Genomic DNA, 25520 nt, shown 5'->3' with positions numbered 1-25520 from the left:
AAGACTCTTAACTCGATCTATTTAAGAAAAAAAAAAAGAAGAAGAAAGAATTTTATCTTTGAACCCGTATTTTGTAAATGAAGTCGGAGGGGACGGCAGAGCACGCACCTGAACAGAGAGTTGTGCAGTAGGTGTCTGCTGTCCCTTGCTGCCCCATTTGCGTATAGTGTTCTCCATGCCCCATGAGCACCGAATTCCAGTGAATCTATAAGGCGTGGGAGTTCAGCAAGATTCAAAGGAAGTAGAAGGTAAGTGAATTATGTCTACAATGTGGGGAGAGGAGGGCAGGAGGAACTGACAGCTCCTAGAGGCCCTGCTTTCAGCTTGAACTAGAACTTGCTTTGAACACAGAAAGGTGTATAGTTTCCCAGGGCTGCTGTAACACAGTACCACACACTGGGTGGCTTAGAAAAACAGAGCTTTATTATCTCCAGTTCTGGAGGCTACAAGTCTGAAATCGAGGTGTCAGCAGGGCCATGCTCTCTCTGAGGCTCTGGGTAGAATCCTTTCTTGCCTCTTCCTCGTTTCTGCTGGTGCCGTCAGTCCGTGGTGTTCCTCACCTTGCAGCTGCCTGACTGCAGTCTCTGCCTCCATCTTCAGTTTTCCTAAAAGGATACCAGTCAGTGATACAGGATTAAGGGCCCACTCATTAAGATGAGTATGATCTCATCTTAACTAATTACATCTGGAACGACCCTATTTCCAAATAAGGGCACATTCTGACATGCTGGTGTTAGGATTTCAACATATCTTTCTAGGGGGACATAATTCAACCCATAATAGAAGGCAATAGTGTTCTGAGAAATACACACCGAGGAACCCCATCATATCCTTTCTTACTGGTATTGCTTCTTTGTATTAGGCAGCCACATATTATGACAAGAAGGAAAGGAAAAGATAGGACAACCCATCATTCCTTTTCCTCTCTGCCCTTCCTTACTCATCAGTAAGCCAATGGTAGAGAGCATTAAAAAGATGTGCACACCTCAAGAAGTTCATTGCAGCATTATTCACAGTAGCCAAGATGTGGAAACAACCTAAGTGTCCATCGATGGATGAATGGATACACACAGACACAGACACACACACACACACACACACACGCAGGAGAATATTATTCAGCCTAAAAAAGGGGATTATGCCATTTGAGATAAATCGAGGGCACTATGATAAGTGAAATAAGCCAGTAACAGAAGGACAAAGACTGCATGGTCTCATGTATATGTGGAATCCAGAGGAGTCGAATTCATAGTGGCAGAGTCAAACAGTGGTTACCAGGGGCAGGGAGGTGGGGAAATGAAGAGATGTTGGTCAAAGGGGATAAAGTTGCCATTATGCAGGATGAATGAGTTCTGGAGACCTAACGTACAGCCTGGGGACTGTAGTCAATGACTCTGTATGGTAAGCTGGAAATTTGCTAAGAGAGTAGATCTCAGGTGCTCTCGTCACCCCCCTCCCCCAGAAAAAAGTAACTATGTGAGGAGATGGCTGTTAGTTAGCTTGACTATAGTAATCATTTCACTATGTATATACGTATAGCAAAACATCATGTTTTATAGCTTAAATACACAATATTTATTTAAAAAATGAAACACCCCCAAACAAAAACAAACAAAAAGAAGTGAAATAAAACCAGTTGAGTTAGTTTTGTATAGCATATGCAGTGTTATTGTATGAACTAAATACATGAGCACATACAAGCCAAAAAATACAAATTGTGTAATCTCAGGGATCCTATATGTGAGTTAAATGCTCTTATTTTTGCATTGAAAAGTGTTACTGCACAATATAAAGACGAATGATAAAACTCATGCTAATATTTTTAATTTTTCTTTACTGAGAACATTAAATCGCAAATTAAAAAAAAAACCCATGGCAAGTCAAGAGATGGCAGAAGAAAGGACAGAACTTTATATTTTAGCATTTTAACAACACTTTTCCCAGCTTCTTGAACAAGGAGCGCTGTGTTTTCATTTTGTACTGGGCCCTGCAAATCATGTAGCCAGCCCAGCTCCCACCTCTGTCCCCTCTGAACTCTACCCCAGAGGAAACCCATTGCTATGGTCTGAATGTTTGTGTTTCTCTCAAATTCCTATGTTGAAATCCTAACCCCTAAAGGTGATGGTATGAGGAGGTGGGGCCCAGGGGAGATGACTAGGTCATGGGGTGGAGCCCTCATGAATCAGATTAGTGCTTTATAAAAGAGACCCCATAGACATCCCTGGCCTGCCCACCATGTGAGGACGCAGCCAGAAGGTGCTGGCTATGAAGCAGGAACAGGGCCCCCACCAGAATGTGACCCTGCTGGTGCCTTGATCTTGGGAGTTCCAGCCCCTAGAACTTGTGAGAAATAATTTCCTCTTGTTTATAAGCCACCCGGCCTGTGGTATGTTGGTATAGCAGCCCAAACAGACTAGACATGCACTTCTGTTTCCTTTCACAGACCTCGTGTGCCACACCACTCTTCATGGGAACTCACCCATCCCCCTCCAGGGGCACTTTGGGGATGAGGTTTTCTGCATTTCTGCCCGCCATTACTATTTGCCCTCACACAGTTTAGGCTCCTTGAAGACAAGTACAGTGCCTGAGGTAGAGGAGATGGTCACTATAGGTTTACTGAATTGATAAATGATGGACACGTGGGTAGCAGAGCCCATGGGGACCTGAAGCAATCACTGGCCCAGACTTCAGGTTGGTAAGTGGTTTTTAATCCCCATTTTTCAAATGAGACCCAGAAAGTTGTGTGACCCTGGACACTGATGCTCTTTGGGCCTCATTGTTCATATTAGTAAAATGGAGGAACTACTCTTTCTTTAAAAGACTGTTGTGACTGTGAAAAGAAGAAACTTGAGTGGAAGTACATCCTGCTCTCTAATACTTGCCACTTGTAATAATAACAAAACATTCTAGAACCTTCCTAGGACATTGTTCTTTACAGCCTGAAGCAAGCACTGTGTAAATTCACTGTGGGGACTTGGCAGGTAGCCCTCTTTCCATGGACCTCAGTTTCTCCTTCTGTCAAAGAAGGGGATGGGGGGCCGGCCCCGTGGCCGAGTAGTTAAGTTCACACGCTCCGCTTCGGCAGCCCAGGGTTTCACCAGTTTGAATCCTGGGCACGGACATGGCACCACTCATTAAGCCATGCTGAGGTGGCGTCCCACATGCCACAAGTGGAAAGACCCACAACTGAAAATACACAACTATGTACCGGGGAGCTTTGGGGAGAAAAAGGAAAAATAAAATCTTAAAAAAAGAAAAAAAGAGAAGGGGATGGGATTAGACCATGGGGGATACAACCCAGGGGGATAAGAGGATCAAGAAGACAACATAAGAGAAAGAAGCTCGCTGGGTGGAAGAAAATTCTCACAGCCTTCCTGGCCCAACTCCCCCACCCCTCACCCCCCACTTTGAAAGAGACAAGAGGAGAGAGAAGTGCTTTTCTTTCTGAGAAAAACAACAGCACAATTTGATGGTCAATGGCCACCCCAGTTGAGGGGCCAGGGAAGCACTGGGAGTGGGGAGGACTGTGGTGAGCAGGACAGCTCACGGTGCATCCAAAGCGAGGAGCCCCTTCTGCATCCCTGGGATTGTTCTGGCTCTGAATGTGGGCCCATTGTTGCCAGATGGTAAGATTTTTCAAAGCAAGAAGAAATTGAGATATCTCCTGATTTTTAAAATACTGGCTTCTCTTTTTTTCTTTCTTTCTTTTTTTTTTTTTTTTTTTTTTTGCCATGTGGCCACCTACAGCATCAGCCCTCGTTTCAGAGCTCTGGGATAGGTGTGTGGTAAGGAGCCTTCCAGTCTGCCTAGGACTCTGTGGGGAACAATGGAACGAGACCGTAGGAACTCCCCAGACTCCAGGAGGAGGAAATAAAAGCAGCCATTAACTTCAAAGCCCCTGAGCCTGCCAGACCCCCCTCCTCTGACAGACAATGAACAGGAAGGAAACTGAGACTGGACAGTAAAAAGCCACCAGACAATCCTGTCGGGGCCTGCCGTGGGACTCTCAGGCCGAGGCAGTCCTGCCTGCCAGCCGCTGGGCGCCGCTTTCCTCAGGCCACGAGACGCCACCAGGTCACCTTCTCTGAGGGGCTTCCAGAGAGCCCAGGGGGTGCAGAAACCCAGGGTTGAGGAGCTGAGGATTAGGGTGGCAGCCACTCAGCGGGGGGCCTTGAGGCTGGGGGGTGGGGAGGTGCTGCTCCATCTTCTGTTTTAAAATGTTTTGATCATATAAGTATCACTCTCCTTGTAACACTATTAAAACATGATTACAATATGTCCAAGATCCTGAAGGACTCCACCCTCCTCCCACCACCGGGCAACCATGCGATACCAATGCGATGGTGTCCTGGGCTGCACACATGGACGGTGAGGGGCAAGGGAGACCAGCTGGGAGGCTCCAGGTGCAAGCGGTGGAGGAGGTGGGAAGGGACCGGATTCTGACTGTCTTTTGAAGTTGGAGCTGATAGGATCTGCTGATGGACCAGATGTGAGGTGTGAAAGAGGGAATCAGAATGACCTCAAGCTTTTAGTCCTCAGCACCTGAAGGCAGAAGTTCCCCTTTACTGAGATGGGGACCTTAATTCCATCACCCAGGACATTTTTGATGTATTGCCCTCCCCTCCCCTGGCCATTGTACCTCCCGCCAGCTCAGTGGTTCATCGGGGCTCTAAGAGCTCCGACTTCAATCTTGACCTTGCTTCTTTCTAGTTGATGATCTCAGGCAAGTTATTTAACCCCAGATTCCTCATTTGCAAAACGAGGATAATAATACTTCCTTTAGAAAGTTATATAAAGATCAAATGATATAATGCCTGGTATGTAGAGGGCACTGAATAAGTGTGAGCCAAAATTACTGTATCATCGTTCAGTTATGATCGTATATGTACATAGTTTTGTATCCTGCTGCTTCTAAGCCCAAAATTATCTTATGAGCATTTTTTCATGAGTGCCTTAAAAATATCTTTCAGGGCCTGGCCCCATGACGGAGTACTTAAGTTCGCATGCTCTGTTTCGGTGGCCCAGGGTTCAGGGGTTCGAATCCCAGGTGTGGACCTACCAGTCACTCATCAAGTCATGCTGTGGAGGCACCCCACATACAAGACAGAGGAAGATTGGCATGAACATTAGCTCAGGGACAGTCTTCCTCATCAAAAAAAAAAAAAGTCTTTCAAATGGCTGCATGATATTCTATTATATAGCTAAATCATCATTTATTTAACCAGACTTTTATTGTTGGATATTTTAAAATATCGCTAGGAGCCATTGGTAACATTTACAGTGATTCTGTTTTTTCTCTGTGTGTTATAAAGAACACTGAGATGAAAATCCTAAAAACATATTTTCTTCATGCCTCTCCAATTATATCCTGAGGATACACTCCTAGAAGTGAAATTGCCATGATAAAGGTTTGAACAGTTTTAAGCCTTCTGAAATCGATGACAAATTGACCTCCAGGTGGTTCTACCAAGACACATGCCTGTCCGCACAACGTTAGAAGGCGCCTGCTTCAAAATCAACAAGTGGGACGACATCAGACTAAAAGCTTCTGCAAAGCAAAAGAAACCCTCAACACAATGAAAAGGCAGCCTATTCTGTAGGAGGAAATACTTGTAAATCATGTATCTGATAAGGGGTTAATAACCAAAATATATAAGGAACTCATACAACTTAATAGCAAAAAAAAATCTGATTTTAAAATGAGCAGATGACTTGAACAGACATTTTCCCCAAAGAAGACATACAAATAGCCAAGAAGTACATGAAAAGGAGCCAGCCCTGGTAGTCATGATTTAGCAGTCTCACTGCCACAGCCCGGGTTCATTTCCTGGTCAGTGAAGCACACTACTCATCTGTCGGTTATCATACTGTAGCAGCTGCATGTTGCTGTGATGCTAAAAGCTATGCCACTGGTATTTCAAATACTAGCAGGATCACTCATGGTGGACAGGTTTCAGTGGAGCTTCCAGACTATGACAGACTAGGAAGAAGGACCTGGCCACCCACTTCTGAAAAAGTTGGCCATAAAAACCCTGTGGATAGCAGTGGAGCATTGTCTGATAGAGCAGTGGAAGGTGAGAGGATGGTGCACAAAGACTGGCCCGGATTCCACTCTGCTGTACGCAGGGTCACTAGGATTCGGAATTGACTTGACAGCACTAACAACAAAAACGTGAGAAGGTGCTCAACATCACTCATCATCAAGGAAATGAAAGTCAAAACCACAGTAAAATATCACCTCATACCTGTTAGAATGGTTATTATAAAAAAGACAAGAGATAACAAATGCTGGCAAGGATGTGGAGAAAAAGGAACCCTGGTTCACTGTTGGTCGGAATGTAGACTGGTACAACCACTATGGAAAACAGTATGGAGGTTCCTCAAAAAATTAAAAATAGAACTGCCATATGATCCAGCAATCGCATTTCTGGGTATTTATCCAAAGGAAATGAAAACAAGATACTGAAGAGATATCTGCACCCCCATGTTCATTGTAGCTTCATTCAAAATAGAGAACCAAGACATGGAAACAACCAGGGGCCAGCCCTGTGGCCGAGTGGTTAAGTTCACGCACTCTGCTTCGGCGGCCCAGGGTTTCGCAGGTTCGGATCCTGGGCGTGGACATGGCATTGCTTATCAGGCCATGCTGAGGCAGGGTCCCACATGCCACAACTAGAAGGACCCACAACTAAAATATACAACTATGTACTGGGGGGCTTTGGGGAGAAAAAGGAAAAAATAAAACCTTAAAAAAAAAAAAGACATGGAAGCAACCTAAATCCATCGAAAGTGGCCATCAATGGATGAATGGGCAAAGAAAAGGTGATACACACAAACAGATACAAACAGAAACACACACACACACACACACGAATATTATTCAGCCATAAAAAAGAAGGAAATCCTGCCATTTGTGACAACATGGATGGACCTTGAGGGAATTATGCTAAGGGAAATGAATCAGAGAAAGACAAATACTGTATGATCTTATTTACATGTGGAATCTAAAAGATCAAACTCACAGAAACAGTAGAATGGTGGTTGCCATGGGCTGAGGAGTGGGGGAAATGGGAGATGTTGGTCAAAGAATACAAACTTCCAGTTAGAAGATGAATAAGTTCTCAGGATTAATGTACACATGGGGACTACTGTTAACAGTACAGAAAAGTTGCTACGACAGTAGACTTTTAATATTCTCACCATAGCAACAAAATGGTAATTACGTGAGGTGAAGGAGGTGTTAACTAACTTACTGTGATAAACATTTCACAACATATACATGTATCAAGTCCTCACGTTGTACACCTTACGCTTACCCCATACGGAAAGTCAATTCCATCTCAATAAAGCTGGAAAAAATAAGGTGCCTGCTTCCCTGAACCTTCGCTAAGACTAAGACACCATTAAAAAAAAAAAAGGAAAAAATATTAAAATTTCTCCCCAATTGATTATGAACTTGAATACATTGTTTTACTTCACATTTCTTTGCTTTCCAGCAAGTTTTAAAAATGTGATTCTCTGTTGTTTATATTTCTTCTACAAACTGTCCTTCACCCATCTTTCTGTTGGCATATCAGCATTTTGCAAAAGGAAGAGCTAGTTATATACTAAAACTAACAAGCCTCAGTCTATTGAATTTGTTGCAAGTGTTTTTGCTGCTGTTTTTAAATTTTATGCTGGGACTTTGCATGTAGTGAAATACACTGTTTATGTATTCTTCGTGGCTACTTTCATGCTACAGTGGCAGAGGTGAGCAGCTGCCACGTTTCACTATAGGATACATGCAGTGAAAACTCTTTTTCCTTCCCCAGAGTCTATGCTTCCAAAGCACTTTGGCGTGCGTGCTCAAATGCGCCTGGGAATCCAGGCTGCAGGCCTACCCCTACCCTGGTTTGCTGTTTGACATCTCTTCTCGGATCACAGCCTCCCCATCTGTCAATGGGGTGCAGTCCTCGTTAGATCTCTGAGCTTCCTCTCAGTTCTGGCATCCTATGTTTCTATTCTAAAGCTAGAAATTTGATTTCAAACTCAGAGCTCATTTCAAGAAGCTCTTACCACCTATTACAACAGCCTCCCTGGTAGCTCGGGCTTCTATAACAAATTACCATAACTGGCTGACTTAGACAACACGCATTTCCCTCTCACAGTTCTGGAGCCTGGATGTCTGAGATCAGGGAGCCAGCATGCGTGGGTTCTTGGGGAGAGCCCTTTTGCTGGTTTACAAACAGCAGCTTTCTTGCAGTATCCTCACAGGGCAGGAACAGAAAGCTCTAGTCCCTTTGTCCCCTTGTAAGGGCTCCACCCCATGACCTCATTCAAACCAGATTTCTTCCCAAAGGCCCCACCTCCAAATACCATCACGCTGGGGATTAGAACTTCAACATATGAATCTGGGGGGGAACACAAACATTCAGTCTTTCACGCTCTCTTAACTGGCCTCCCCATTTTGATCCCTCTATGCTCCAATCTTTAACGGGCATTGCTAACATCAACCTTCCTAACAGGCAGTTCTGAGCACGGGGCTCAAGGGCTGCAGACAGGACCCCGCCCCCTCAGCAGTCCTTGATCTTATTCTCTGCCTTCCCAGCCTTATCGCCTGCTGCTCCCTGTCAGAATAAATATTTGTGGTTCCCCAAATATTTTTGCTCATACCATTGCCTTTGCTGGGAATGCTCCCACACTGTACATTTTACATGGAAAAACATTACCTAACTTTTAACCACAGCTAAGCACCACCTCCTCCCAAAGCCTTTAGTAACTATTTCTCAGTCCAGAGGAAATGTTCTCTTTTGAACTGCAGTATTATTCACATACTACGTGTATTATGGTTGTTGATATTTATGTCTTGTTTCCTGAACAGAAATATACCAACCTCTGAGGCAATATGGCAAGCCGCTAAATTAGTGAGTGCAAACTGGCAGCCTATATGATATTTTCAGAATTGGGAAATTTCACAAAAAATCCCAACTTTCATCTTCTCTCGAAAAATCAGAAGATCTGGACTACATTTCTGTAAGGCAGAGGTCAACAAACTATAGCCCTTGGGCCAAATTTGCCCTGTCACCCATTTTTGCAAATAAAGTTTTATTGGTACACAGTCACACTCATTTGTTTATGTATTCTCAGTGGCTACCTTCATGTTGCAATGGGAGAGGTGAGCAGCCGCCACAGAGACTGTATGGCTCACAAAGCCTGTTTACTATCCAGCCCTTTACAGGAAAGGTTTGCTGACCCTTGCTGTAAGGCACCAAGTATAGGCCACCACCGAGGCTCACTTTAAATGAAGCATGTACTCTCCAGTTTCCGCCAGGAGCCTCCCCACCTGCTCTTGGATTGACCCTGGCCAGCTGCTAAGTATTTATCTTCCCCTGCAAGGCATTTGAGCCATTTGCATTTTCCATTCTTATGAATCCTCTAAATCACAGCCTAATACAACATGAAAGCCATTATGCCATAGAAGCGAGGCAATCTTCTAAAAAATACCTAAAAGCATTACACTGCCAATACTAAATTTGAGGATCAGGTCTGATAATATTCCTCAGTAACTCTAGCTCCTGATGAAGTAAGTTCTTGTAGGTCGAAGCTTGGAGTCTAAAGTCAGATTGCCTGGGTTGATATTCCAGCTGCATCACCAGTGAGCCGGGCGACCCCTGTAAGCAAGACTGAGTCTTAATTTCCTCGTCTAAAAATGAGGATAACAGTAGTACCTACCACTGGATTGATGAAAGGATTAACTTCCTTCAATTAATATTCGTTGCTCCCTGCTGTCTGTCAGGCACTGTGCTGGGCTCTTGGGACACATCCGTGAACAGAAATGACAGTCTCCGCTCGCTAAGAACTTGCACTCTAGTGGGGCAATGGGTCAGGCAGCAGACACCATGGAGCCTGTGGTGCAGCCTCTCGCCCACCTCTGAGTTTAGCCACGGCTGTCTTGAAAAGTGCTGACTTGCCTCTGGCTCCAGAGCCTTCTCCAGTGCAGCCTTGCAGCTGGAACTACCTTGGCCCTCAGGCAAGCACAGGCTGGTGGTCAGGGAACTGACGCCCCAGAAGCAGCCTCCACCAGTGGGGATGGGAGCCAGTGGATAAAGGCTTCGGCCTCCCATCTTTGGCAAGACAACCCCGCCAGGTATTCTGAATGCTTCCCAGAGGTCCTGTGGGATGCAGCCCCTCCCCTACAGCAGTGAGGCTGACAACACCCTTACATGGACTTTGTGCCCTCCCCATCTCACTCTCGGTGCCTCCTCACCCCCACCTTCTGGCAACACCTTCCAAATAAGCTACCTGCACCCAGACCTTTGTCTCAGTCTCTGCAGAGCCTACTGACTTGCTGATGGATCGGACGCGGAGAAGAGGAAGCTAGGAGCCAGGGCGGAGCCTCAAATTCAAGGTGTTCCACTCGGATCCCCTCCCCCTCTTCCAGCCTCTGCCACTGCCAGGTAAAGAGGGGCCACTGCCCTCTCTGTGCTCCAGGCGAGACCCCATCCCTCCCTCTCCCCAACACCCAACACTCCGAGCCTCACCACCACGATGTGCCTTGAGACCACAGGCAGGCATTTGACCCCTCTTTCAGCCCAGGTCTGCCAGGTCTCCCCACTCCCCCAGACTTCATCCTCATGCCCACCATCCTCCCCTAGTCTGGTCCCATGTCCTGAAGCCTGCCATTTTCCCTCTGGACCCCAGGCCAATCACCGGCAAAGTCCCCCACATCCTTGGACTCCTGTCAGCGTCCCCTTCACCGTCTCCCTCTCCCTCCCGAGCTGCACAGTCAAATCACGTCAGGGGCTTAAGAACACACCCAAGTCCAGGCTCCTCACCAGACTAATGAAATTCAAACCTCAGATAGTGGGGTCCAGGCTCCGGTGTGGTCTCCAAATTCCCCAGGTGTTTCTCATTTGAGGCTAGGGTGGAGAACTACAGAGGGAACGGACCCTGACTCTCCCTGAGAGCTCAGCTTCCCAGCGGCTCCCTAAGTGATGGCTCTGCTCACTCCTGCTTCTCTGCTCCAGGCCTGGAGGTGGGGTGGGCTCCTCCTTGTTCCCCTTGTCATGCCAGACCTCTCTCCATGGTCGTTCCTGTAAAACCTTCTGGCTTTGAACCTCTTGTCATTAGAATGCAGCTCCCACCACCTCTCCTTGTCGCCGTCACCTCTGGGCCACCAGGTCACCACCTCACTGCTTGAGGATTTTAGCTCCTGGCTCACTGTCACTCTCTCTAACGGGCTCCTGCTTCAATTCTTAGTGTTTTCAATATCCAAACAGATAGATGCACCTTCCAAGACTCTGGCCTCTCATTCCTGGACCTCCTGTCCTGCAAGCACCCTGTCTTCCACCCAACCTTGGCCACTCCTTGCTATGGTCTCACCCCATCCATAACCTCAATTCTAGCTCACTCCCTCTAAGGACCCAGACCACGACAACCCTGGACATCCTGGATCCTGACACGTCTCCACCAACAACTCACCTCTCCTCTCACCTTGCCCAGATTCACATCCAAGGTCAATCAGCCCAGTCATTCCAGTGCCTCTCCCCTTAACCCACTTGCCTTTCCCAGGATTTGTAGCATTCACTTGGCTAAAATTCAACCCAAGTTAAACCTACCTGCCTGCTCTGTGCCGGTTCCAGTGCAGCTGAGCATGACAGAGACAAAAACACAGCCATGCTGGCGGCCTTCAGTGAATTCACCATCATGAGGCACAAATGGGTGCTCCATTCTGCGGGGCAAACTGACTGTAATGCACTTCTCCTGTGGTTCTCAAAACTGGTCCCCGACCAGCAGCATTAGCATCAGTATCACCTGGGAATGTGTCAGAAATGCAAATTTTCAAGCCGCATCCCAGACTGAGTCAGAAACTCTGGGCGTGGGGCCCAGCACTCTGCTTTCTCGAGCACTCCAGGTGAGCCTGCTGTGCGTGCTTAAGTTTAAGACCCATTCCTCTCTCACTCTCCTAGGTGACTATCTAAACGTTGTCCTCTCCCTGCAAAGGTCCAATATGTCTCCTCCGCCCCCCACCTCACATTCAGCTTGCTTCCTTATTCACTAAGAAACCAGAAGAACTGCCCACAACACACTATGCCCCTTCTTACTCCACCTCTGCCCTCACACCCTACCTGGTCTCTCCTTAGTAAGATGCACCCATTCATCAGCCGTTCGGGCTCCTAAGGCCATGCCCCCACTACTGCCCTGGTCCAAGCCACCACCAGCTCTCAGTGGGATTATGGCAAAAGCTTCCTAACTAGTCTCCTTACATCAGCCTTTGCCCCCTATTTTGTCCTCACAGCAGTCAGCATGAATCCATCGAAATGCAATTCACATCTCTCCTTTGCCCAAAACCTTTCAGGGGCTCCCCATTTCATTCAGTATACAGGCCAAGTCCTTCCTATGCCCACAGGGCCCTACATGATCTGTCCACCCCTCTGTTTGCCACTTCGACCTCCTCTCACCCCCACAATCCCTTCCCTCCACCTCTACCACGCTGACCTCCTCGCTCTTCCTCAGACATCGTGGGCATGCTGTCACCTCAGGGCCTTTGCAGTTGCTGTTCTTCTTACCCCCAGGTCTCTGGTCAGCTTTCCAATTTCCTTCAGGCCTTTACCCAATGTCTTCTTCTCAGGGAGCCTGTCTTAGCTAACTATTATAGTTTTAACTCCCAATTACTGACACTTCGATCTTTCTTCACTGCTTTATTTTTTCCCCTAATATTTAGCACTATCTAATAGACTATATATTTGACTTTTTCAATCTTGTTTACTCTGTCTCACCAGGTGGAACATAAGGCCCAGGAGGGAGGAACTTTCACTCTTTTGTTCACTGTCTCAGTGTCCAGCTGAGTGCTGGGCATAGAAAGTAAATATCATCAGCTTCTTTAAATATTCCTTTCCTATTCTCCCTTTAACCAAAACCTGGCTCCTTTCCGAGAGCAAGCTTCCACTGTAGCCGTCTTGGGTTGGGTTTGTTTTCTGTCCCACTACCCTTGTACCAAGGGGCCTGAAGGGGAGGTGGGTGACTTCCTTGCTCCTCATTGTCACCCCCCAACCATTCTCCCTCCTGCCTCCAGAAGCCCTCGCCCTTTAGAAAGGCACATCATCAGGCTAGACTCTCTTGTCACAGCCTCTGATGGACCCCCAGGACATCCTTCTCATTGCTGGAGGATGAGCCTGTGCCTCACTGTCACTATCGCCACCATTATCTCATCATAATTCTTGGTGACTTCATTATCTTGGTAGATGACTCACCCAAGACCCTGGTCTCTCAGTTCCTTGAGGTCTTCTCAATAATCTTGTCCCTGTGCCAGCCCGGTGGCACAGCGGTTAAGTGTGCAAGTTCCGCTTCGGTGGCCTGGGGTTCATCAGTTCGGATCCCGGGTACAGACATGGCACCGTTTGTCAAGCCATGCTGTGGTAGGCGTCCCACATATTCAGTAGAGGAAGATGGGCACGGATATTAGCTCAGGGCCAGTCTTCCCCAGCAAAAAGAGGAGGATTGCTGGCAGTTAGCTCAGGGCTGATCTTCCTCAAAAAAAAAAAAATAATAATCTTGTCCTCCACGTGACCTTAGCCCAAACCCAGACTTTGTTATTACTAATAACTGCAAACCATCCATTTCCGGGATCACACGCTATGACCACCCAGCTGTCTTTCCAGCTCACCCCTCTGCCCCTCCAGCTCCAACAAGCATTCCACCCCACTGGGTCTTTCATCCATTGATCCTTCTGCCTTTTACTGTCCCACTCACCCGCTGTCATGCCCATACTTGCTTCTTTACACAGCACAGATCCCACAGCTTATCCTTAAATCCTTCCATTGCCCACACCCTCAACTCTGCTACCCTTTCTCACTTCACGACCTTCATCTGGCTAACCCCAGCCCTTGCTGAATGCAACTCTCCATCTCCTTTACCCCGTGCAACTAGATGTCACAATAAAAAAAAATATGACACCATACTGAAGGCGCCCCTTTAAATGAATGATAACAGCTACCTGCATAGCCCTCTTAATCCTCACAAGACCCCCAAGAGGTACTATTATTATCATCCTCATTTTCACGATGAGAAAACTGAGGCACAGAAAGGTCGAAATCGCACAATGAAGTGGAAGAATTAGAACAGAGCCCAGGCAGCAGCTTGGCTCCAGAATCCACACTCAGAATCATTCCACCAGCCTCTCAGGTCCGCTAACTTCACGCGGCCTCTAATGCCCACGACTTACACCACATTTAAGTAGGCCAGCCTTCTCAGACCAGAGCAGGCCTCAGATCTGCCGGGAGGGCTTGTTAAGCACAGAGAGCTGGATCCACTCCCTGGGTTTCTGAATCCGTGATATGAAGGGTTGGGCCTGACAACAATGCCCAAGTGATGCTGCTGTGCTGGTCTGAGGACCTGAGCAGAGGACCACGGCCCTTGTCCATTCACCCCACCCCCCAAAGGCGACCATTTCACACTTTCTCTCAACCTCCAACGCCTTGTCCTCATCCTCACTCCTTTTTTTTTCTTTTAATCATTTTTCTAGATTTTTTTTTTTTTTTGAGGAAAATTATCCCTGAGCTAACTGCTGCCAATCCTCCTCTTCTTGCTGAGGAAGGCTGGCCGTGAGCTAACATCCATGCCCATCTCCCTCTACTTTATATGTGGGCTGCCTACCACAGCATGGCTTTTGCCGAGCGGTGCCATGTCCATACCCGGGATCCGAACTGGCAAAGCCCGGGCTGCTGAAGCGGAACGTGCGAACTTAACCACTGCGCCACCGGGCCGGCCCCTCATCCTCACTCTTGACAGATGACCTTGCTTCTGACCTCATGAGAAAACAGGAGCCATCAGAAGAGAGCTTCCACAAGCTCCCTCATCATTTTTCCTCACTCTCCTGCTGCCATCCCTCCTGTCATTATGGGCGAACTGTCTCTCCCCTGGCTCGTTCCATCAGTAGAGAAACATGCTATAACTTCTCCCATCTTAGAAAAAATAATTTCAAAACCCCCTCTTCATTACCTCTCTCTGCTTTACAACAAAACTTCTCGAAACAGTTGTCTATGATCACTGCCTCCAGTTATTCACCTAGTGTCTCTTTTTATTTTTAAACATTTTATTGTGATAAAATATGTATAACGTAAAATATTCCCTTTCAACCACTTTTAAGTGTATAATTCAGTGGCATTAGTTACATTCACAATGGGGCCAGCCCCGTGGCGTACTGGTTAAGTTCACGCACTCCGCATCGCTGGCCCAGAGTTCGTGGGTTTGGATCCCTGGTGTGGACCTACATCACTCATCAAGCCACGCTGTGGCAGCAGCCCACATACAAAATAGAGGAAGATGGGCACAGATGTTAGCTCAGGGACAATATTCCTCAAGGAAGAAGGGGAAAATTGGCAACAGATCTTCCTCACCAAAAAAAAAAAAAAAAAAAGGTACATTCACACTGTTGTGCAACCATTACTACTGTTTCCCAATTTTTTTCTGTATATAAGAAATCCCAAAGAATCCACAAGAAAGCAACTAGAGCTAATAAATAAGTTCAGCAAAGTTGCATCCTCCTATTGTCTCTTGAATCTTCTCCAACCATGTTTTGCCTCCATTCCTATTCCCAAACTGCTCTTTCCAAAAACTCCTCTGAGCTCCATCTTCCTAAAGCCAATGGTCACCTTTCGGTCTTCATCTTATTTTTGTTCCTGCATCATCTGATATGGTTGGTCATTTCTTCCTTTTTGTATCAGTGTCCTCACTTGGTGCTATAGACTGAGTGTTTGTGTCCTCCCCAAACTCTCATGTTGAAAGCTAATCCCTAATGTGATGGTGTTAGGAGGTGGGACCTTTGGGAGGTGGTTAGGTCATGAGGGTGGAGCCCTCGTGGATTCGGGATTAGTGCCCTTATAACAGAGGCCCCAGAGAGCTTTTGCCCCTTCCACCATGTGAGGACACAGCAGGAAGAAGGCCTTCTATGAACCAGGAAGTGGGCTCTCACCAGACACTGAATCTGCCGGCACCTTGATCTTGGAATTTCCAGCTTCCAGAACTAAGAAATAAATTTCTGCTGTTTACACGACACCCAATTTATAGTACTTCATTATAGCAGCCCGAATGGACTAAGACACATGGAGTCCAGCACCACAGTCCCTCGGTTCTCTCGACCTCTGTAGGGGAGAGGCACTGTGACCAAGGAGGAGAGGCTGGAGCAGTGTGGCCACAAGTCAAAGAATGCCAAGAGCCACCAGAAGCTAGAACAGGCGAAGAACAGATTCTCGCCAGGAGCCTTCAGGGCAGCCTGGCCCTGCCGACACTCAGAGTTCCGACTTCAGCCTCCAGAATTGTGAGAGAATCAATTTCTGCTGCTTTAAGCCATGAAGTTTGTGGTAATTTGTTACAGCAGCCCTAGGAAACTAACAGAGATGGCTCACAGACATCTCCAACTCAACCGTCCAAAACCAAACTCTCCATCTACTTACCTCTCGCTCCCACCCACGGAACCCGCTCCTCCCACCGTCTTTCCCTTCTCAGCAAAGAACAATTTCAGCCTTAAAGTCACTCAGGCCAAAACCTTGCTGTCTTCATTGACCCTTCACTTTCTATCACACCTCACATCCAAACCATCAGCAAACCTGGTTGGCTCTACCTTCAAAGACAGCACAATCAGATCACTTCTAATCTCCTTCCTGTAACCACCTGGGTCCAAGCCACCAGCATCTCTTGCTTGGATTATTGCAATCATCTCCTGTCTCCTTGCTTTTGTCCTTGCTCCTTACAGTCTATTCTCAAAATAGCAGCTGGAGTGACGCTGTTAAAATTGAAGTCAGACCTTGACACTCCTCTGCTCAAAACCCTCCGTGGTTCTTCATCTCACTCAACATAAAAGCCAAGACCTTACAATGTCCTACAAGGGCCTCTGTGATCTGGACACTTGTAACCTCTCTGATGTCATCTCCCACTACTCTTGCCTTTCATCACTTGGCTCCTTGAACCAACCATGTTGGTTCCCAACTTTTCACTGAGAATGCTGGCCGTTTGGGAGGGGAGCTGGTAGGACTACCAGGACACATTTTGTCCTATTTGAGATTGGTAGACGTGAGTTTAAAGTGAGACCAACTAGCACAGTTGTGTATTCTCTTTACCATTCAGTTGGAACGAGTGACTAGGGAAAGAGGAGGGTTGGGTTTGGCCACATTAAGGTTTAGCTAAGGAAGGATGATGGGAAGAGAAGAGCAAGGATGTTAAGGCCATTTGTATAAGGGAATGATTATAATGTTGGACCACGAAATCTAAGTGGATAAGAAGGAATTAAGTTAAGTGGTGCATACAAAGCACTTACTACAGGGCCTGGCACACGGTGAAAGCTCAATAAGCAAGAGCTATTATTACCACAAGCATTCACCCTAAGTGTCCTAAAAGTACTCTTAAACCTAAAAAAGACCTGGCAAAATTAACTGCAGAACTGCACTCTCTCCCAGCTCTTGTGATTAAATCTCTATCCCTATAAATAAGAGATGGCTTTGAAGACAGAGCAATAAAATCCAAGACAAAGATAACACTTAACAGCTACATATGTATCTTAGGTATAAATAAATAAAAAGTATATTTTTGAGTTCACCACCACCAGAGTGAGAAGTCATCATTGCTTTCAACTCTAAGAATTCATAATGAGTGACATGCAAAAAATACATCCAAACACATCCGTCGATTTAAATACATAAAGCCTTACTTACCCCTCCAAATATTTCAGCCTGATAATATGGTGGTTTTTCTCTTAGATGGCAGTCTCATCTTACAAATTGGCAGTGATTTGCTTTCAATGATACATTAATGCTGACACAGAAAGCACCTTCTCATCTGTTACTGTCGTCTGCCAAGAGGCAAGCTGGGGTTGACTAACTGGAAACACACAACCAAATGCATCAGCTTTATCAGTGTGTTCTGGGTGCTCAAGGCCACGGCTCATTTCCTTCAAGCTTCGATATTATTCAAAGATTTGGCTAAGAAAAACATTTTATTTCTCTGTTCATACAAATAGAGATGTTAATGAGTAGAATGTCAAAGTCACATATATTTTAAAGATTAAAACACATCGGCACCATTCGGGAGCTGCGGCATGGAGCACAAAATCAACAGATGGGAGTTCTGGTAGGAGGGTCCATCTGCCAGCGCAAGGTCCCGCTAATTTAGGAGGAAGACGAACCCTCTGTGTCAACACTGTGGCAGAGGGAAGGCTCCTGACATTTTTGAGCTAAGCACCAAGGTGGATGGGGTTGCCGGTTACTAAAACGAGGGAGCTGGGGCTGGAACGAATGGTTGTGGGTCCCAGTCTCTGATTTTATACTTCTAATTGCAGGAGCCTCAATTTCCTCATCTGTGAAACGGAAGTGATGACTCCGAATTTCCTCAGTTGTATCATTCGATTTTTAACATTTCTAGTATTGAGAATGTGTCTTAAAATTAACCTATTTGAAGACGCAGTGCTTATCTTTGAACAGAAAAAGTATGAAAGGGAAGGTAATTCTTTTTCTCAGTGTTGATGTAAAATGTAATGAAGCAGCTAGGACCCAGCTCATAAGGTTGCCGTGAGGATTGAGTTAGTGGTAATGAGACGTTGTGCGTAAGGCATTAAGAGCGTCTGGACCTGCGGTTGAAGTGGGGTGGGGGGAGGGGCAGCCCCAGTCTGCTGATGTCCCGCTTCGCAGTCGGGTTTCCACGTCAGGTCATCAGAGCTAAAGCGGGGCAGAGAATGGCAGAAAAAGGAGAGGGAAAACATCCCTACCCTGTTCTGCGGGGTTATTTCTTACCTATAATTTGTTGCAACTAGGTTCAAGGACGTGCATTTCTCTGGAGCTGTTTCCTATCCTACTCCCTTTGTTTTGTTATTCACTGTGGAACCTACTTCAGAACACTGTCAGATTTAGCGACCCAGTTACCACCTCTGTGGGCAGACCTGGAGCCTGCATTGATTTCTTGTTTACAGGTACATCATTTATGTAAAGCCTTTGTTCAAAATGCTCCAGGGGCTCTCCATCTCCATGTAAACGCCAGGTCAGGTCAGTGGTCCATAATACCTTACATGATCTCCCCCACCATCATTTCTCTGACCGTCTCCTCTGGCCACGGTGGCCTCTTGGCTCTGCACACCATGCACACTGTGTCTCAGGCCTTCACACTGTTGTTCCCTCTGCCTAAAATGCTCCCCCTCCCCTGCAACCCCCTCAGATATCCTCATCTCACCTTCTAAAAGGTCCTTACTCAAGTGTCACCTTTGCAGTCACACCTTTTCTCAACACCTCGCTAAAGCTGTGACCCACCCCAACCAGCCCCCAATTCTCTCCCCTACTGTATTTTCTCTCCATGGTTCATGGGACCATCCAACATACCATTTTACCTGTTTACCTGGTTTATCGCCTAACTCTCTATTCGAGTGTAAGCTTCATGAAGGCAGGAATCTTTCTCTATTGTGTTTGCTGCTTTATCCGCAGTGTCCAGAACAGAGCCTGGCACACACAGGTATTCAGTAATTATTGATTTAAACAGTATTTCCGCATTTAGCATGTCCCTTCTTCAAGGTTGGACTATTGGGCCAAAAGGATGAGTATTTTTTCACAGTTCTTCACATCGGTTGTTGCATGTATCAATGGTTTGTTCCTTTTTGTTGCTGAGTAGCATTTCATAGTATAGACGTACTACAGTGTGTTTAACCATTCACCCGGTGAAGGACATCTGGCTGTTTATAGTTTGAGGCTAATATGAATAAAGCTGATATAAACAATCGTGTACAGGTTTTCATGTGAACATTAAGTCATTTCACTGGGATGAATGCCTATGAATGCAATTGCTGGGTTGTGTGGTAGTGACCTGTTTACTTTTTTAAAGAAACCACCAAACTGTTTTCCAGAGGGACTGTACCATTTTACATCTCCACCAGCAACATAAGAGTGATCCAGTTTCTCTGCATCCTTGCCAGCATTTGGTATTGTCATTATTTTTTATTTTAGCCATTTTAATAGGTGTATAGTGATGTTGTGGGTTTAATTTGCATTTCTCTAATAGCTAACGATCTTGATCATCTTTTTTTGTGCTTATTTGCCATCTGTATATCTGCTTCAGTGAAATGTCTCTTTGTGTCTTTTGCCCATGGTCTAATTGGATTGCTTGGTTTTTTACTATTGAGTTTTGAGAGTTTTTAAGATATATTCTAGATACTAGTCCTTTGTCAAGTATGTGGTTTGCAAATATTCTCTTTCACTCTGTAGGCTGTCTTTTCATCCTCTTAACAGGGTCTTTCATAGAATAAAAGTTTTTAGTGTTGAGGAAATCCAACTTTTCCATTTGGTGTCAAGTCTATGAACTCTTTGCCTAGCCAGATCTTAAAGATGTCCTCTTCTGTTTTTTCCTAAAAGTTTTATAGAGTAATATTTTACATTTAAATCTATGATCCATTTTGAATTAATTTTTATATAAGGTGTGAGATTAGCTTGAGATTTATTCTTTTTTTTAACCTATGGATGTCCAATTTGGAGCCTGTATTTCAACAAACTCCTCGGGAGCATCAAGATCTGAGAACTGCTAAGGGATTTGTGGATTTAGACAATCATGTGATGGTAAATGTTTCACAACTGGCTCTTGGCGGGGAGGGGCAATTTCTCTGGTATAAATACAACCCTCATAGCTGATTTCAAGCTGCTAATATGATGCCAATGAACACTGAGTCAGAAGAGATGTACAGAAGCACACCATTATGTAGCATCTCCACATTTATGATAGACGCAAATAACTTCAGAAGCATACATAATTATCAAATCTAGTAGGAAGTGATGAGTTTTGAGTATTTATTATCTTTGTTCTTAACATCATTTATTTGATTTTAAGTTTATGTCAGGAACTTTGGAGGTTCTAAGAGTTTACCCTACTTACAAGCTAAAAAATGACCCATCAGTTTCATGGATGCCAGCAGAAGACACGAGACTCCTGGGTCAGAGACAAAGGACTTTGTTGCTTAGAGCAGTTGGAGTAATCAGAGTGTCAGCGTTATCTCGCACCAGTTCCCTGAGCCCCAGTTCCCATAGGGTGATGCAAAGTGGACCAGTTGGCATTGCTGGCACATGCAGTGAGTTGCATGTAGGAGAGAAATCCTGAGCTTAGGGACCTGAATCTTTCATAAGGATAAGTTATCACCTTTTATAATGCTCAGAGGTAGACATTATCTTTATTATTCTGGACAAAGAGCAAAGCTATTCTTTTTTTCTGGAGGGAACTACTATACAAACAAGTTTGAAAAGATAGCCTGGAACAAAGACAGTGAGGGCCTCCACTTGTGAGACCAGCTGAAACGAGAGACATTCATGGAGAATTGGCTCCCAACAGTTTATATAAATTTTTTTTTTTTTTTTTTTTTGGTGAGGAAGATTGACCCTGAGCTAACATGTGTTGCCAATCTTCCTCATTTTGCTTGAGGAAGATTGTCACTGGGCTAACATCTGTGCCAATCTTCCTCTATTTGTGTGTGAGACGCTGCCACAGTGTGGCTTGATGAGTAGTGTATAGGTCCACACCTGGTATCCAAACTCACAAACCCTGGGCCACTAAAGCAGAGCAGAAGAACTTAACTACCATGCCACCGGGTTGGCCCTATAATTTAATTTTTAATGATGACTGTGTTTAACAACCAGTTCACAAAATTCCTGAGAATTTAACAATAGACCCTCTGAAGCCAGTAAAACTTGGCTCCAGCACACAAATATATTTCGAGGAAGAAAAAAGGAAGGACAAAGAGGGAAAGATTCCTCCAGGTTGATTTCACCAGCTGGGAGCCCAGGAGGCTGGAAATGAGGCCTCATTGCTGGAGGAAGCTGTTTTGATCATTCGTTTTCCAGGATGGTTATGATCATAACGGAAATTATAAAAATGGTAATTCAAATAAAAATAGCAACTACTCTTTATTGCCTGTCAAGTTCAGATCCTGCAATTTTGGGGTTTTTTGTCTCATTTAACCCTCACGATGATCCCATGAAGTAAGGACTATTGCTATCCTCATTTAATAAGTGAGAAAACCAAGGCTCAGAGGTCAAGGCAAAAAGCTGGGCTGGGATTGAGCTTGTCTGGAAAATTCTATTTCTGAGGAGTTGAGGACTCATAGTCCTAAAAGCAACTTTTCCACTCATGTTAACTGGCATTATCTGCAACCCCCGCCTTCCCTGGGCCCCTCTAAGAAGCAGGACTCTGCGGTCTAACAGTGGGAATGGCCAGGGGTGCAGATTTCTGGTCTCTGTTTGCCAGTGAGGTACAATGTGACCTTGGGCAGATGGTTCATCTCGGTTCCTCTGTTTCCTCATCTGTAAAATGGGCTGATGGCACTGCTCTACATCTTGCAGAGAGTTATCCTGAGACTCAAAGGTGCATCAAAATTGGCTAGAGTTGTACTTTAGGACTTGTCACTCACAAGCTACATGGCTTTGTACCAGCCATAGAATCTCTGGCCTCCCAAGTTTCTTATTTATATTATGAGGGGGTCACATGAGATCACCATGAGGCTGTCAGATTCTGAGGCTACAAATGAGAAAATAGCTCCAGAAGGGCCGGGAAAAGGCAGAAAGCAGTCCACAGATGTGAGGTATTGTTTTTCACTCTCTGCGGCCCCATTTCTTTCCAACTGCCTGTGGTTTTTGTGGTCACTGGTCTCAGAGAGGGTCATGGAAGCATTTATGACCTGAGTCTTTGCACTGTAGCAGTGATGGCAGATCAGACAGTGCTGGTCTCCCTGGGTGCAGATGAAGCCTCACCTCCAAAGCCAGGGAGGAGGCATCTGGGGGGAGCAGGAGCTTGGGCACAGCCTGCCTCCGGGCCCTTCAACTCAGAGCTCTGTCTGGGTTCCACCTGCCAAGATGCCAGGCCTGGGTTCCAGGCTCAGAGTTGCCAAGAAAATGGCTGGGGGAAGGCATCCCAAGCCCAGGGACCAGCAAGTCCAAGGCCTAGAGGCAAGAATGACCTTGGCAAATACAAGGCCTAGAGCGGGGAATGAACTTGGCAGTTTCAAGGCCTAGAGGGGGCAATGAACTTGGCAGTTTCAAGACCTAGAGGAGGAATGAACTTGGCAAGTTCAAGCAGCAGCAGACCAGCCTGGCTGGAGAGAGGAAGGGAAGAGGTCAGACATGACCTGCCCAGGCAGCAGAACGCCTGAGAAGCCAATGGGCCCCAAGGGGGCAGGTGAGAGACGTTCCCTGGTTCTTTTCACCACCTAGCCCTCAGGCATGGTCACCCCAGACCTCTGGGGGGCCTCCGTCTTGGGAGGAGTCCTCCCACCTTCCAAGTCTCCAGGTGTTCTCAAAGGAGCGGATCAGTCCCTCTAGTGGGGCCAGCAGCCAGCTCTGGCAGTGCCCACCTGGGGTCAGCTGACCATTTCCCTTCCTCCTCTCAGCTTATCTGTGGGTTGAGTCTGGGCCAGAGGGACAGTGGCTGGCAGGGCTGAGACAAAGCCTTGAGAACTGGCTCTCCCTGCCCAGCCGTTGGAGCCGACGTGGTGTTAGCAAGGTCCCTCAGCCTCCATCTGTCAGTTCCAGAAACCCAGTCACCTTGGGGGAAAGGCTTCTGGCAGCAGAACTGGTGAATCATAAAATCACAGAATATCTGAGCTGGAAGGGAGCTCGGAGGTCACGGAGTCCAGCCAGAGAGCTGCCTCTCTGCTCCAAAAGCCCTCCCAAGAGTTTGCACAGGCAGGAGGCCAGCGGGTCCCAACCTGGCTGCACAGCAGACTGGGGAGTTTACACACATTCCCGCTGCCCAGGCTGCACTCCACATGGGCTGCATCAGAGGCTCTTTGGAGGGAGGATTTGAATGTTTAACACCCCACCCAGGCGATTCCAATGTGCCAACCAAGGTCGAGGACCAGGGCTGTGGCCCCGCACAGCTTTCTGGCGCTGTAGTCATTACGAGCGGGGCCTCTGGGGTCAAACAAACTTGGATTTGACCTCTTACTCTGCTACTTCTCCAACTGAGTGACCTCAACCGACTTTCTGAGCCTCTCTGAGCCTCTATTTCCTCATCTGAAAAAAGTACATCATAGAAGTTCACGCACCTTATATGTTGTTCTCAAGGCCGAGTGTACCAGTCCATGAAAAGCACGTGGCACAGTGCTTCGCTCCCGGTAAAGCCCAAGAAACGTGTTCACTGTTGTTACTTTCCCAAGGGCAAGCACTCCATTAGAAAGCTCTTCTTTAGGGTAAGTTGAAATGTTCTTATGGCTGTACGAGTGATCTTCTCATAACCCAAGTTTGCTTATGTCACCCGCCCACTTAACATCGTTCTGTGGTTTTTCCGTTATTCTCAGGGTCAAGACAGAAGTCTTTAGTTTGACCTACCTGCCTGCTAGGTCTGGGCTCTGCCCCCTCGTCTTCTCACCTTATGCCTGTTCCCCATGACCTGGGGGAGGGGACTTCTTTGATTCCCCCCACCTGCCACGCTTTGTCACACCACAGAGCCTTGGCATGAGATGCTCCTGCCCCTGGAATGTTTTCCCCACCCTGCTTGCCAAGGTCAGCTCGCCTGTCAGCTCTCAGTTCTGCTGTTACTCAGCCGGTCAAGTTTTCCTTGACACAGTCTTACCGAGACAAATCCTCACTTTACCGTTCTCATGGCACCATCTCACAGCTGACGTTTTACATTTCTTTGATGGTCATTTGTCCAATGTCTGTTGCCTGTGCTAGACGCTAAGCTCCAGGACAGAGACTGTATCTGCATTTTGCTCATCCCAGTATCCCCAACGCCTAACTCAGTGCTTGGCACATAGTTGAGGTTCAATAAATATTTGTTGAATAAGTAAACTGGCCAAAATTGGCTGCTTGATGAAGTTCACCAGCTGTTCAAGTTCTGCCCTCTAGGGCTCCTCAAACCAGTTGTCGCCCTTGCCCCCAGGACCAGCCTGCAGGTGGTCCTTATAGAAGGTGGTCCTTCCAGACCCCCACATCCTCCCTGGGACAGTTTCTGGCTGTATGTGCCTGGTACGGGACTCACCCCACGGATGGGGAGCTTTTCAAGAGTGATTTGCCCACACAATTCTGCCAAGTGATGGGGCAGCCGAGAGCAGCTCAGGATTTAATGCGCTAGTTAGCCTTTCACCTCCGAGGCCCTTGATCGCCACGTAATTAAGCTCATACATTAAATGAGTTTTATGGGATAAGGGAGCCCCAAGTGGAATACAGACTTTTCACACCAGGAGGCCATTTTGGATAATTACCAGTCTCAGCTTGAAAACCACTTGGGGGTGGAGATGAACTTGTGCTGCCCGTTCATGAGGACATCGGTGAAAAATAAATACCAGGGATGAAATTGACCCCTTCCTTCTTGTTTTTAATCAGGGCCAACCTGCGGCCCAATTATAAAGTAGATGAAGAATGCCTTAACACAAAAAAAGCGATTTGCCCAGAGCCATCTGTGGGCCATTTCTGAGAAATTCTTTTCAGGCGTCTGTCTACGGATCAGAGAGAGGGGAGAGGCTGGGGAGAGGTTGTCAGGACGGAGAAAGCACCAGGCTCCTTTCCTGCCCTCAGACGCGGGCTGAGGAA

At 46.5% G+C, this 25520-nt stretch overlaps 1 long non-coding RNA gene across 1 annotated transcript; it reads right to left on the bottom strand.

Annotated features, from left to right (window-relative positions):
* Positions 1 to 401: 401 nt before the first annotated feature.
* On the bottom strand, positions 402 to 17853 carry LOC139075060 (uncharacterized). The gene is made up of 2 exons (XR_011525090.1): positions 17688 to 17853; positions 402 to 605 (listed from the first exon to the last, which is right to left on the bottom strand). It is a non-coding gene; the product is annotated as an uncharacterized lncRNA (long non-coding RNA).
* Between the last annotated feature and the right edge of the window lie 7667 nt (positions 17854 to 25520).

This window comes from Equus przewalskii, chromosome 13, assembly GCF_037783145.1.
Source record: "Equus przewalskii isolate Varuska chromosome 13, EquPr2, whole genome shotgun sequence".
In the NCBI taxonomy this organism is placed as follows: domain Eukaryota; kingdom Metazoa; phylum Chordata; class Mammalia; order Perissodactyla; family Equidae; genus Equus; species Equus przewalskii.
Note: the sequence above shows the minus strand (reverse complement) of the source record. Positions and strands in the feature narration are given on the sequence as shown.